Source organism: Cynocephalus volans, chromosome 5 (assembly GCF_027409185.1).
Source record: "Cynocephalus volans isolate mCynVol1 chromosome 5, mCynVol1.pri, whole genome shotgun sequence".
In the NCBI taxonomy this organism is placed as follows: domain Eukaryota; kingdom Metazoa; phylum Chordata; class Mammalia; order Dermoptera; family Cynocephalidae; genus Cynocephalus; species Cynocephalus volans.
The window spans coordinates 48,202,099-48,215,859 of NC_084464.1; positions in this window are offsets into that span (position 1 = coordinate 48,202,099).

Genomic DNA, 13,761 nt, shown 5'->3' on the forward strand with positions numbered 1-13,761 from the left:
GGCAGAGCCTACCAGGCACACAGTCAGAACTCAGAATTCATTTGTTCAACCAGCAATATTTATTAGGCACCTACTGTATGCCAGACACTCTGCTAGGTGCTAAGAATACAGGGTGACCCAGGCAGACCCAAATCCCTGCCCTCCCAGCATTCACATTCTTGTGGGGAAAGTCAGACGGTAAACAAATAAATAAGTGAATCATATAAGCTCCTGAAGGTGGCGAGTGCTATGGAGAAAAATAAAGCCGGGAGGAGTGTGAGATGGGGTCATGATTTTAAACAGGGTGCTGGGGTGAGCCTCTCTGAGAAGGTAATATTTGAGCAAAATCTGATGCAGATGAAGATGAAGAGAACTGTGCACATAAGAGAAAGAAAAGGCATACCAGGGAGCAGCAAGTGCCAAGGCCCTGGGGTAGGAGTGTGTGTGTGAGGCAGGGAGGGGAGTTATTTAAGGACAAGTGAGGAGACCAGTGTAGCTGAAATAAGTTGGCAAAGGGAGGAGTAGTGGAAGACAGGGTTATAGAGGTGGGGGGGTGCAGACTGGGGGGGGTCTTATAGACCTTTGTAAGAACTTTGGCTTTTACTCAGTTGAATTCCATCAAAATGCTCTAAAATCCCCTCGGTTGAACCTGAGACCAGCCCCCAGGCTTCTTCTGCCTGGCTCAGAGAGCTAAATCAAGGGTCAGGGGTGTTTTCACTGGGAGGTGACGTACCAGTCGGTCTGGAGAGATGAATGTGCTGGGCAGAGCTGCCTGTGCAGGATGTGTTCAGGAAACAAGTACCTGCTGAAGAGGGATTTTATGGGAAGAGGAAGAGAAGGGAACTGAGGCTGAAAAAGAAAGGTGGGGCCAGTAAGAGAGGCTCGCCCAGCCTACCTGCAGCCTGTCCTTCCAGGCTTATCTGGGACAATGCCCCATCTGACACTCAGTGCTCCAACCCCTCTTTCCACTCTGGGCCCTGGCACGTGCTATTCCCTCTGCCTGGAAATCCTTGTTGTCCTTTGCCTGAATTATCACTCATCCCAGAGGTCTTGGCTTAGTCATCATGTCCTCCACAAAGTGATCCCTGAGTCCCCAGAGCAGGTGCTCCTCGCATGTGCCCCTGTGGATGGGCCCAGCATGGCCCCTATTGAAGCATTTTTCACATTGTGTTATAACTCCCCACTGAGGGGTCTCACTTCACCATGAGACCATGGCCTCCATGAGGGCTTGGGCCATGTCAGGGTAAGTTCACCTTTATATCTTCCAAGCCTAGCACAGAGCCTGCCACAGAGTAGGTGCTAAGACAGATGAGTGAGTGAGCAAATGCTCGCTAGGATTTGAATCCTTCAAGGTTTCTGAGCAGAGCAAGATCAGACTCATGTTTTAGGATGACTCTGACTCCAGTGCGTGTGTTGAGGGTGGGGGAGTTGGTGGAGGGTGATAGCCACTGGGCTACTGCAATAGTCCAAGCAGGGGCAAGAAAGAGCCAAGGAAGGATAGAACTGGAGTGCCAGCCACTAGGAGTGAGAGCAGGGGCAAGATCTAGGAGTGTTTGGAAAGGACATCAACGGGACCTGGTGACCACTGGCCTTGTGGGTGGTGAGAAAGTGATGTGTTCTCCTTATGTCGTACCCATGGGACACATACCACTTCCTCAGACACAATATATTGCAGTGGCTCTACCTGAAGGGATTTGGAGCCTGACTCTGGGTTCAAATCTCATCTCCACTACATACTCACTGTGGGACATTGGGGCAGATTTATTCAATTTCTCTGTTCCTTAGTTTACCCATTTCTAAGGCAAGGATAATAACTGAGAATTCGTTACTGCATTTCATTGATTCTAAGATGATGAAAAATGATTCCCATGTTCTCACTTATATGTGGGAGCTAACAAAAATAAATAAATAAATATACAAATAAACAAATGGGGAGAGGAAGAAAAAGACACAACAATCACGATTCCTTGAACTGGTTAAGATAAGTGAACAGTATGATGTTGATGAGCTGGGAGTGGGGTAAAGCACAGGGGAAAAAGGAGGAATTGATAAAAAGGATACGAAAATCAATTACATTGTATATTGATAAATTTAAAAAAATTTTTTTAATTATAAAAAAAACCCCATCACATTGTACCCCATAAATATACACAATTATCATTTGTCAACTAAATAAATGAATGAATAAATTTTAAAAAATGATTCCCATTTTAACATTTCTGAAATCAAGGTGAATCTTAAAATCAGTGGCATGTCATGGATTAACCAACAGCACTATTTAGTGGTATACAAATAACACTGTATCTAACGGTTGATGGAACCTCAGATTTGATGAAATACAAAACTACACAGAGAGACCAGCACCTGATACGTCATAAGGTCCGAATAAATGTGAGCTATTGTTATTCCTGTCATTACTTGTTTTCTGGAGGATTGTTTGTCATACAAGGTAACAAACACCCCAGCGGAATAAGAGACAAATGTAATTTGGAACTAAAAGAGAAAAGAAGCTAATCCAAAAAGCGATATAAAGTTTAAAAAATTTTAGTAATTCCCCCCCCCCCCAAAAAAAACACCCAAAGCCTAATGCTTCTTCTGAAAAAGCCCATAGAATTCTGCCAAAGTTCCAGAGAAAACTTTAGAAATTCCTTCTTTACGATGGGGACCAAAATTCCTGGCTCCCTGACCAGCAGGGGGAACCAGGGCATGTCCCCGGATGACTTTGGGGGTGTTCCCTGTGTCCTTGCAAATTTCCCTGAGTCACCATTACTCACTGCCCACAATCAGGACTCTGCTACCTTCCAACCGAGAGACCGACACCTAGGGATCAAGGGCCATTCTCAAACAAAAGTGTGATTATAGAGTGTTCTGCACGGGCTGTGAAATGTCCGTAGCTCAGGAGAGCAGGGTGACCCTCACCAGCGTCTTATTTTTGGCTTCCTGGGTTGTGTTCCTGCCTACTGACTTGGCAAATCCTGGGCGACTCGCCTTGTTTTCTCTCCTCACTTAAATACATGTCTGGAAAAAGCCTCCGCCCCCACAGACCCTGCCGTGTATGGAGACGGTGGCAGGCCTGGGGAGGAGGCGAGCCAGGCGGCCCGGGAGCCTCCCTCTCGCTGAGGGGAAGAAGACTTGGCCCGGGCAGGCATTCCCAGGCCCAGCTACTGGGGTTGGTGACACTCCCTGGCCGGTCCTGCGTCCCTTTGGGCTCAGCTGGGGCCCCCAGACCAGCTCATATTCTCTCCTGCTCTGTCTGCACTGACAAGGTGCCATCTCAGCTGCCCTTACCCTGTGAGGCTCACAGGCCAGTCTCTGGTGACCGGGGCAGGTTTGCTCCTGGGATTGTGTCCCTGACCACACTCACACATCGCAAGGACTCTAAGGGCTGGATGGAAGAGCCCTGCTGCCCCCCAGCCTATCTGCCTGCCCCTGTGGGCTCTCAGCCAGATGGGAGGCAGGACACGTGTGTCCACGACACTCCTCCAGGGAAATTGAGGGACTGACTGAGCCATCAGCGGTGGGTCTCTTGAGGGTTCTTTGGACACAACAACTGGACTCTCTCCTGGCCCCCAGACATCAGGTCAGCGTTTTCCAGCACCGCAGCCCAACCCTGCTGCCCTCAGTCCAATGGCATCTTCATTCCAGAATGCTTAATCCTCCGCAGCTCTGTCCATCACGAGTTCTATTGAACCCCTTCTCTGGGCTGGGCCAGACATCAGGACCGTTTCAAAGCCTCGGGACACTCTCTGTCTGTCTCAGAGATGCTCCCCTTGGCACAGGGAAGGTGGAAATGACAAAGGTGAATGCAGGGATCCTCCCACATCCAAGAGCTACAGGAGTCCAGGAAAACAGGGGGCATCGAGAGGGGGCTGGTAGTAGTGCCTCCCTCTGTGGGCTCCACCACACTTTGATCTGAACCATCTTTATTTCATGTAAAGCTGCTTTGCAAACGCAGCCTTCAGCCTCTGCCTCCATGGAGATCACTGCTCCCCAACCTTCTCCACTTCACCTCATTTCCTCAGGATGGAAATGTCCATTAAAGTGTGACTTCCTGAAGGCAGGGCTGTGGCTGGCCCATCTTTGATTGCTTGCCCCCAGCACAGTCCTGGCACATAGTAGGCATGTCATGAACTCAGGTGGAATGCAAGCAGCTGTGCTTGGCACCCAGCTTTGTGTGATTCCTCACTGATGCCTTGTGTCGATCTGGGAGACAGAGGTTATCATCCCCATTTTTAAGATGAGCAGATTGAAGCCCAGGGAGGTTAGCAGCCTTGTCTGGTTCGTGGTCCCTCTATCCAGTAGCAGATCTGGGCTTTCAACCAAGGTCTGTCTAACCCCAGAGCCTTCACTCGACCACTGTATCATACTGCATACCTAGAAGGTGCTGGCACACAGGAGTGCTTAATAAACAATAGCTGCCATGAAAAACAATATACTGATCTCACAACAACTCATTGAGGTCGCATTTTTGTTCTGTTTTGAAGATAAGGTAACTGCGGTACAGAAAGTTTTAATAACTTGCCCCAAACCACACAGTTAGTAAGTGCAGAAGCCAGGTTGGGTTTGAACCCAAACCTCGTCTGACTTTACACACAATGCTCCAACCATTGCACACACTGTCCCTTTTTGGGAAGCACTACTGGCCCTGCTCAACTGCACCCCTAATATTGGCTAATGCTGTCTTTCTGGAATGCCCCACATCTGGAATTCTCTTTTGCTTATCTCTTTCTCTTGGGCAGCACCTTTCAACATAACTTTCCACTCAGAAGCAAACTGCAGGGACCCTTCTGGCTGTGCAGTTCCCCGATGCATGCCACCTCTTTACTTTGGTCCTCAATCATGCCTTGCGTCCCCTCCCCCAAAGCTTATTCAACACAGCCAGAACAGCCCTGGCTTTGAAATTTGTCAGCAATGATTTCTTCACCAAGGGTAACCTCAGGAGAAACGCCAGGAGAAAGATAACAGTAGAGAGAGGCCATTCAGAAGGATGACAGGGGCCACTCAAGGAGATCTGTCCCACCCTAGAGGGCACCTTGTTTCATTGGTGGCATCTGCTGGGCCAAAGCAAATACATGTATAGTAGCAGACATGACCAGCCTTTACAGCTCATATGTGCACCTCTCCAGCCACAGACCATGCGTGGACAGCTCTCTGCAGGTTGGAGACACGGCGCACCTGCCCAGCTTTGCTTGGCTCTCCAAGGATCACAGAGAAAGCACACTCCTTTGACTAAATGCTGGTCCAATCCTGTAATCGCACTCATTAGAAGCATTCCTGGAGCAGTGAGAAAAAATTTAAACCGTTTTGCAAAAGATGCACTTTGTCCACCTCACATGCATTAGGATGGCTACTATCAAAAAACAGAAAGTGGCAATTGCTGGCGAGGATGTGGAGAAATTGAAAACTTAGTGCACTGCTGGTGGGAACATAAAATGGTGCAACCGCCGTGAAAAACAGTGTGGCAGTTTCTCAAGAAATTAAAAATAGAACTACATATGAGCTGGCAATTTCACTTCTGGGTGTTTATCCAAAAGAATTGAAATCAGAATCTCAAAGAGATATTTTCACTCTCCTATTCATTACAGCATTATTCACAATAGCCAAGATATGAAAGCAACCTAAATGTCTATTTGCAGATGAACGTGTATCTATTCACAGACAAAATGTGGTATATGCATACAATGGAATATTATTCAGCCTTAAAGAGGAAGGAAATTCTGTCCCATGCTACAACATGAATGAGTCTTGATGACATTATGCTAAATAAAATAAGCCTGTCACAAGAAAACAAATACTACACGGTTCCACTTATATGAGGCATCTAAAGTAGTGAAGAGCTGGCCGGCTGTCGCAGTTGGTTAGAACCCAGCCTTGTAACACCAAGGTCAAGGGTTGGTTCCCTATACTGGCCAGCTGCCTAAAAAAAAAAAATAAAGTAGTCAAACAGAAACAGAAAGTAGAATGGTGGCTGTCCGGAGCTGGAGGGAGGGGAAATGGAGAGTTGTTTAATGGGTATAGAGTCTCAGTTTTGCAAGATGAAAAAATTCTGGATATCAGTTGCACAACAGTGTGAATATGCTTAACACTGAACTATACACTTTAAAAATGGTTAAGACAAAGGTACTTGGATCATAATGAAATAAAAGTTTTTGAACCCATAAAAAAATGGTTGAATGGTAAATTTTATGCTACGTGGAGTTTTTTTCTCACAATTTTTTTTCACAATTTTAAAATTTTTTAAAAGGGAGAAAGCTTATTGATTTTCTCACTTTGGAGGTATTTATAACATAGACCGAGGTAGGCACCTTATATACATCCTTTTCTTTAATTCTCAGCACGATTTAGTGTGGTAGGCATCACTATTTCTTTTTCACAGCTGAGCAAACTAGGCCTAGGGAGAGAAATTGACTTACCACAGTTTCATGGAATTTAGTAAAGGGAAGAACCCCAATTTATACTCAGGTAGGTCCACCTCCGAGTTGGGGGTGTTTGCCCCAACCCTGGCTGAGTGCCTCCTGATCAAGCTCCCATCACTGACAGAAAGAAAATGGACTTTTTTTTTTCAAGTAAGATGGCCAGTAAGGGGATCTCAACCCTTAACTTGGTGTTGTCAGCACCACGCCCACCCAGTGAGCTAACCGGCCATCCCTATATAGGGATCTGAACCCATGGCCTTGGTGTTATCAGCACCACACTCTCCTGAGTGAGCCACAGGCCGGCCCGAAAATGGACTTTTAATGTGAGTGCTCCATCTCAAATTGAGTGTAAGTTCCTTGGCAACAAGCCATACACGTCTTATATTTCCTGCCTTGCTAAGGGAATTAAGCACAGTGCTGGGCACACGTGGTTAGCGAGTAACAAACACTTGAAAACTAGTTGGTTGTTTTTTAAATTTCTCAAAGCAACAGAATGGGTTTTCACAGAAAATACCATTTAAGCACTTTCAGCTTACAAAGCACTTTCACATACAATGGTCTATTCGCTCCTGATGGAGTCCCTGGGTAAAAGAGATCAATATCTTCTCCATTTTACAGATGGGCAAAACAAGCTCAGAGAGACACATGTCCAAGGTCATGCAGCTGGGATTGCAATTACTGAAGGCAGCACTCAACAGCTGTCTTAGGACGCTATGATTGCCTTTGCAGGCGCCTCATAAAGATAGGACAGGGACCCTATCTCACTCAAGGTTCTGTGTTGACCTTGTGCTATGTTCACCTGCTGGCTGACAGGGCAATCCTTGATCCCGCAGCAAAATAAAGTCAGGACGGGCCTGAAGGCTGGAGGCGCCTTTCTTGAGATTGCAGCTGCAGCACTGAGTACTCAGCCAAGTGCTGTGTGCCAGCAAGTGTCACACTGGGGCACGCTCAGCCCCAGGAAAGGGCTGGTCAGCAGGGTAGGGCTGGAGTCCAGCTAAACAAGAAGGCCTGACAGCTGGCACAGAGCAGGGAGGCACAGATGGGGTCAGGCTATGGGACACAGGTCTGCTGTCCAGGGGTCAGAGATTTGGCCAGAGCAACTGGAGTGGGCAGGGTGGGGGGCCAAGGCTGCTTGCTCTCTGCCTCGTTACACACCCTTGGCCAAGTGTGGGCAGTGAGGATTCTGGCCTACAATGAAGGTGGTTGGTGGCCTACAGATGGGGGCAGTAGGATGGCCACCCAGTGGCCAGCCACATGTTTGGTCTTTTCATTATGACATTTTTACCCCAATTACAAAAGTATCTTGTGTTCACAATAGAAAATTTGAAGACTACAAAAACCTATATATGCACAAAATAAAAATCACGCATAGTGCTGTCTTTTTTTAACTATATAAAGAACAAAAGTTAAAAAGCAAATGCCCGCATCTCCTACCTCCCAACTCTTCCCTCCCCCATAGCCGCAGAGGTAGCATTTGTAAGATTCCTTCTCTCTTCCCTTCTCTCTGGAGGGAACAAAATCTCTGTCACTGTTCTGATGGAAAACATGAATGTCCATTTCACTCTAATTCCTTTTAAATATGTTGGTGACGAGGTGCTCTGTGTGGGAAGTGTCCCAGCTCTGTCCACTCTGGACATTTCTATCTCCCCCACCTCTGGCCACCTTTACAAGCAAGATCAGAGAAGGAAGTCTCTGGGGTTTGATGTTAAGGCAAGTAGGAGGCTTTGCTGTCCTCTAAACACCTCCTATCAGATCTCTGATACCCGAAACTTCAACATCAGAATGTCATACCTTTAACAGAAAAGTTTGTTTTTCCCTGAAAATACAGTTCCTTCACGGGCACTGTGAATCCTTTAAGAGTGTAGAGTAGTAAAAAAAAAAAAAAAAAAAAATTATAATTTTCTTTCCTGAGGACACAGTTTGGATTTTTTTTTTTTTAATGATACTTATGGGTGTTTTTTCTCCATTTGTAAAAGTAACACATTTTTTTTTTGTAGAAAATGTAGAAAAAAGAGAAAAGCATAAACAATAAAACAAAGAAATATTTACTTATAAATATCACTTAGAGGTAACTGCTGCTGTCATATTTATATAAAAATCTTCTTGTCTTGAGCTGACTGGTTAGCTCAGTCGGTTAGAGGAGAGTGCAGCCTTACAACACCAAGGTCATGGGTTCTAATCCCCATACCAGCCAGCTATAAAAAACAAACAAACAAGAAACCTCTTGTCTTTTTTCTATGTAAATTATATATAAATATGTATGCACAAACACATTCTTATACACACATATAAATAGTTCCAAAGTGGCACTTTCCTTTACTGTTATACCATGTCATTAAATGTTCTTTGATCCCATAATTTTAATGCATACATGCAACTACTATCATAGAAATATACCCAATTATAAGTAACCAGTCCTCCCACTGCTGGATGTATAAGCTGGTTCTAATCCTTCTCTACCACGTCCAATGCTGCAATGAAGGTCCTCTATGGAAATGCTGAGAGCAGGTTTTAATTCTGGGATTGGGGAGCATACACAGGAATGCCAGTGTCTGGGGGCAGGGGACGGTGAGAAGACAGTGTCATCCACCAGGGAAACCCATAGAACGTGGAGACTGAGGGCACCATAACCTTCTGGGATTGCACAACGTGGCCTGCGCTGGCCCTCACTGAGTAGCACGTGAGATGTGACAGGCGGGTGCTGTTTGCTGGCCAGATGAACTGCCTAGTGCTGTCCTCCCTCTGTAAAAATAGCTTGCATTCTGTAGTGGATGGACAGTCTGCACTGCTCTCTGAGGTGAGCTGGGCCCACAGCCCCCACAGGCACTCCCCTGCACTGCTGAGGAGAGGAGCCCATACCCAGACTACGACTGCCTGGGCCAAGGTTTGGCCTGACACAAAGGCAGCCATTTACAGGCTGGATATGGAGCGGGGTAGGCCCAGCATTAAAACTGCCCAGAGGGGACTTTCTTTGTTGGACAGTGACTTACTGAGCCCTTTGGACTGTCTCTCACGGAGATACTTGAAAACCAGAGGACCAAAAGGTTGGCAGGAGGTAAGGGCTGTGTAAGGAGAAGGTAGCAGGCAGGAGCCCTGAGGTGGGAGCCAGGAGGCAACAGAAGACGTCAGAAAGAGACTGTCTGTAATTAGCCTTGGCCTGAGCTTCCAAGACTCCAGAAATAGGTTCCTGTCCTCTGGGTGGGCTGCTCTCTGTTTGCTGAGGGCCCTCCCCGGCCTCCTACCTTTCCTGCTCCACTTTACAACAAAGCCTCATCACTGGAGGTCACCAGAGTGGATCTGTGTTCCCTGCAGCCTGCAGAACCCCCGCACATGTGGACAGTACTTCACAGTTTACATGGTGTTTTCCCAGGCATTCTTTCATCACAACAAACCCGGGAGGGAGAACACCTTATCCCCAAAGTATAGATGAAGAAACTGATGTTCAGAGATGATAGAGTCCACGGTAGGTTAGGGAGCAGAAACTCAGCCAGGTTTTCTGACCCTACCTCCAGGCTATTTTCATCACACTTTTCCCTTTTCTCCTATAAGATGTCCTCACTGTGCTGTGGTACTACTGTCACTAGCCTCCTATCTTTGAAGGTGAACTGGCCTTCGTTTGCTTCATGTGTTCCAACTTGTCTACTCAGATCTATACTGTAATGCGTGAGAGCTGGCCTTGTAGGTTTTCTTGTATCCAGCCCTTGTGAGCATACAGTAGGTGTTCAATATGTGCTGGTATATCCAAATGCGGTTTTGCAAAATGCAGAGGTCCACATCCCATTTCAGAGTATGAAATAGTACTCTCTGAAGATTTTAAAAGCTCTATTGGGAGTCTGATCACATTCCAGTTTGAAAATTACAGATACATACTCTCGTTGGGCACACAAACAACAGAAAAAGTGAGAAAAAAAAATGACAGACATAAAGGATGCTGATCCAGCCCTCTCAACTCTCAAAATCACAGCCAAGAGCCAGAAAATAAGCAAAAATATGTAAATGAGAAACCAGACTGTCTTATAGATTCTGTACACAAAAGCTGAAGCATGCTCTAGCCTCACTCTGCACCTATACACCCTTATTTTACATATAATACTAACGAGATTGGGCACTTGGCTTCTCAGCCCACAGTTCATTGGAAGCATGCAAGCTACGAGAAACTAAAAGCTGAAAGTTTGAGAATTAAGGTCTTAGATTATTTACCAACATCAGTAATTATAATAGTGGCCTTGAGTTATCAAGAAAAGGTTTGGTTGGGCCAGCCCGTGGATCACTCAGGAGAGTGTGGTGCTGATAACACCAAGGCCATGGGTTCAGATCCTATATAGGGTTGGCCGGTTTGCTCACTGGCTGAGCGTGGTGCTGACAACACCAAGCCAAGGGTTAAGATCACCTTACCAGTCATCTTTTTTTTTTAAAAAAAGAAAAGGTTTGGTTTAAGCACAGCCTTGTAACACCAAGGTCAAGGGTTCAGATATCCATATGGCCAACCCTCCCCCTCCCAAAAAACAAAAGGTTAAATTATGTACAGGAGGAAGATATACAATCTGCTTTTGGAAGAGGTTCTAAAGAAAATTGGTTAGGGTGCATAAAGGGGAGAGTTTCATTTACCTTGAAAATTTAGTATGCGCTAAAAAGGAGCCTAGCCCTCCCCTCAGTGTTCTGGCATTGCCAGTCATGCCTGCGATGACCGCCTCATCACAGTGCACTGACAGGGCCCATCCCTCCAACTTGTGTGTGGTATTGTAGTTCACAGCATGGATTCTGGAGCCGGCCTTGCTGGGTTCAAATCCTGCCACCACTGAACTGTGTGACCTTGGGCAAGTTACTCAACCTCTCTATGCTTGTCAGATGAGGATAATAATAGCACCCACCTTCAGATCAGTTACGTACAATACTGTCTTGTACCTGTGAGTGATGGCAGTAGGGACTGAGTCTTATTCAACTCTGTATCCCCAACTGTCCCCTCGGCCCTTACAGACTTGGCTTAGTCCCTTTCCCAGTTGTATCACCTTGGGCCTGAGTATCCTCATCTGTGAAATGCCCACCTTACAGGGTTGTGAATAGAGTGAGAGAGAAGTACATAAGGCCTCTGCACACGGGAGGCCCTCAGGCTGTCATCAGGACAGGCTCACAGCCCCTCACCCGAAGCCCTGGGGCCAGAGCTTTCCGGATTTCAGAAATGTCACATGATGCGTGTGCTGACACTACATAACACCCCAGCAGGGTCAGTGCAATACCCTTAATTAAACACAGCAAATTTCTGCAGCAGAATGGATCAACAGTAAGAGATGTAATAAAGATTTTAAATAACCTCACACCAGGTCAGGTTAGGTTTATGGCCAAATGACCTTGTACCAAACTTACAGGGAAAAAAAGTTTGCTTTTTAGAGCTTTAGGATTTCAGAATTGCAGATAAGGGTGTATGAACTTGAATGACAAAGGAGGAAGGGAAGCCTTTGATGGCGACTGTGGGGAGACACTGCCAAGCTTGGGGACGGGGAAGGACAGGAAGGGCTGAGCGGTTCCCAAAGGGGCAAGTCCACATGCAGAAGGGCAGGGAAGTTGGGGGGGTTCCCTGACACACGTGTGGTAGGAAGTCACCAAGGTTAGGGTCTGAGCAGGAGCATGACCTAATCAAAGACAGAGAGGAACAGATTTGTCAGCCTTGCAAACAAACAGGAAGAGGGCATCCTGGAATTACCCCATCCCCCGGCCCTACTCAAATTTCCCAGCCTCAGAGGAACAGTGAACTCACCTCTCACACACACACCACCCTCACCAGAACACACAGGAGGGCTAGCCAGTTGGTTCAGTTGGTTAGAGCGTGGGGCTGATAACATAAATGTCAACGGTTCGGATCCCCATATTGGCCAGTAGCAGGAAAACACACACACACACACACACACACACGCACACGCACACGCACACGCACACGCACACACACAGGAAGACAGTTTTAATATTCTATCAGACTGTCAGGGACAACCCATAGAGTCTTATCTATTACATAGACACATGTAAAATTACAATAACATAAACAAAAATAAACATAAGAGTTCTGTGTATCAGGTGCCTTGAACATGTCTCTAATTCTTACAGCAGCCTCATGAAGGTACAAATTTTTGTTCTATTTTACAGAGAAGGACACTGAGGCTCAGGATGCCTAAGAAAGACCAGAGTGGGCTGGCCTGTGGCTCAATTGGGAGAGTACGGTGCTGATAGCACCAAGGCCATGGGTTCGGATCCTATATAGGGATGGCCGGTTTGCTCACTGGCTGAGTGTGGTGCTGACAACACCAAGCCAAGGGTTGAGATCCCCTTACTGGTCAGCCATCTTTAAAAAAAAAAAGTCCAGAGTCACATGGTTAGTTTATCTAATGCCAGTGCCTGAGTGCCTTCCATTAAACCACACCTCTGAGCAGGAGCTCACTCACAAGATGACTGAGGCCAAGGCAAGAAAGGGATAAGTCAGAGGGATGAGATCTGGAAGAGAGAGCATGTCCTGGAGCCTCAGAAACCCCTGGTTCACCCCTTGGCTCTGCCTTTAACTGTTCTTTATCGTTATGTTTTAGATGTATCTCTTGTAAACCCCAGAGAGGTGGGATTTGTTGTTTATCTTTTAATGGTAGCATTTAGTCCATTTATATTTAATGTAATTACAAATATATATGTAATTAATTCTACTCTATGCTTTCTACTGGTTCCAGCTGTTCTATGTTCCTTTTTCTCTCCTTTTCCCCCCCTTCTTCTGAATCTATTATTGTTTGTTTGTTTGTTTGTTTTTGTCATTGAAGTTTCCCCCCTATTAGTTGGGTGGTTGTATGTCTTTCTTTGTTTGACCCTGTCTTCCACTCAATGTTTTAAGGATTGAGTGTGTGTGTATGTGTAAAGTCTTTTGTACCACTACTCCCATCGCTCGGGATGAAGTTTCAAAAAAACAAGAGCTTCAGTGTTAGGCAGGCTTGGGTTGAGATCCTGGCTCTAGCACTTTCTAGCTGTGTGTTCCTGCCTAGCTGCTTTCCCCTGAGCCTCAGTTTCCCTGTGTGTAAAACATGGATGATGGACCCCTCCACACAATTTATGGTGTTACTTCAGTGAGCTAGGATATGCCAAGTGCCGTCCCAGAGCTTGGCACAGCGAAGAGGCTCCATGAACGTTTGGCCCCTTATGCTCTTTGGACTTTGCCTCTCTGTATCCAGGAAGAATTGGCCCTGGATGGAGGCTGCCCAAGGGCCCTGCTACATAGCTGGGCTTGACCGTAGGAAACCTTCCCAGAATAAATCTCTCCAGGATAAGATGTTCCCAGGATATAACCAGGCTGTAGCATCATTGGTGGACAGCACAGCCTCAGTCTGGGAAGTGGGAA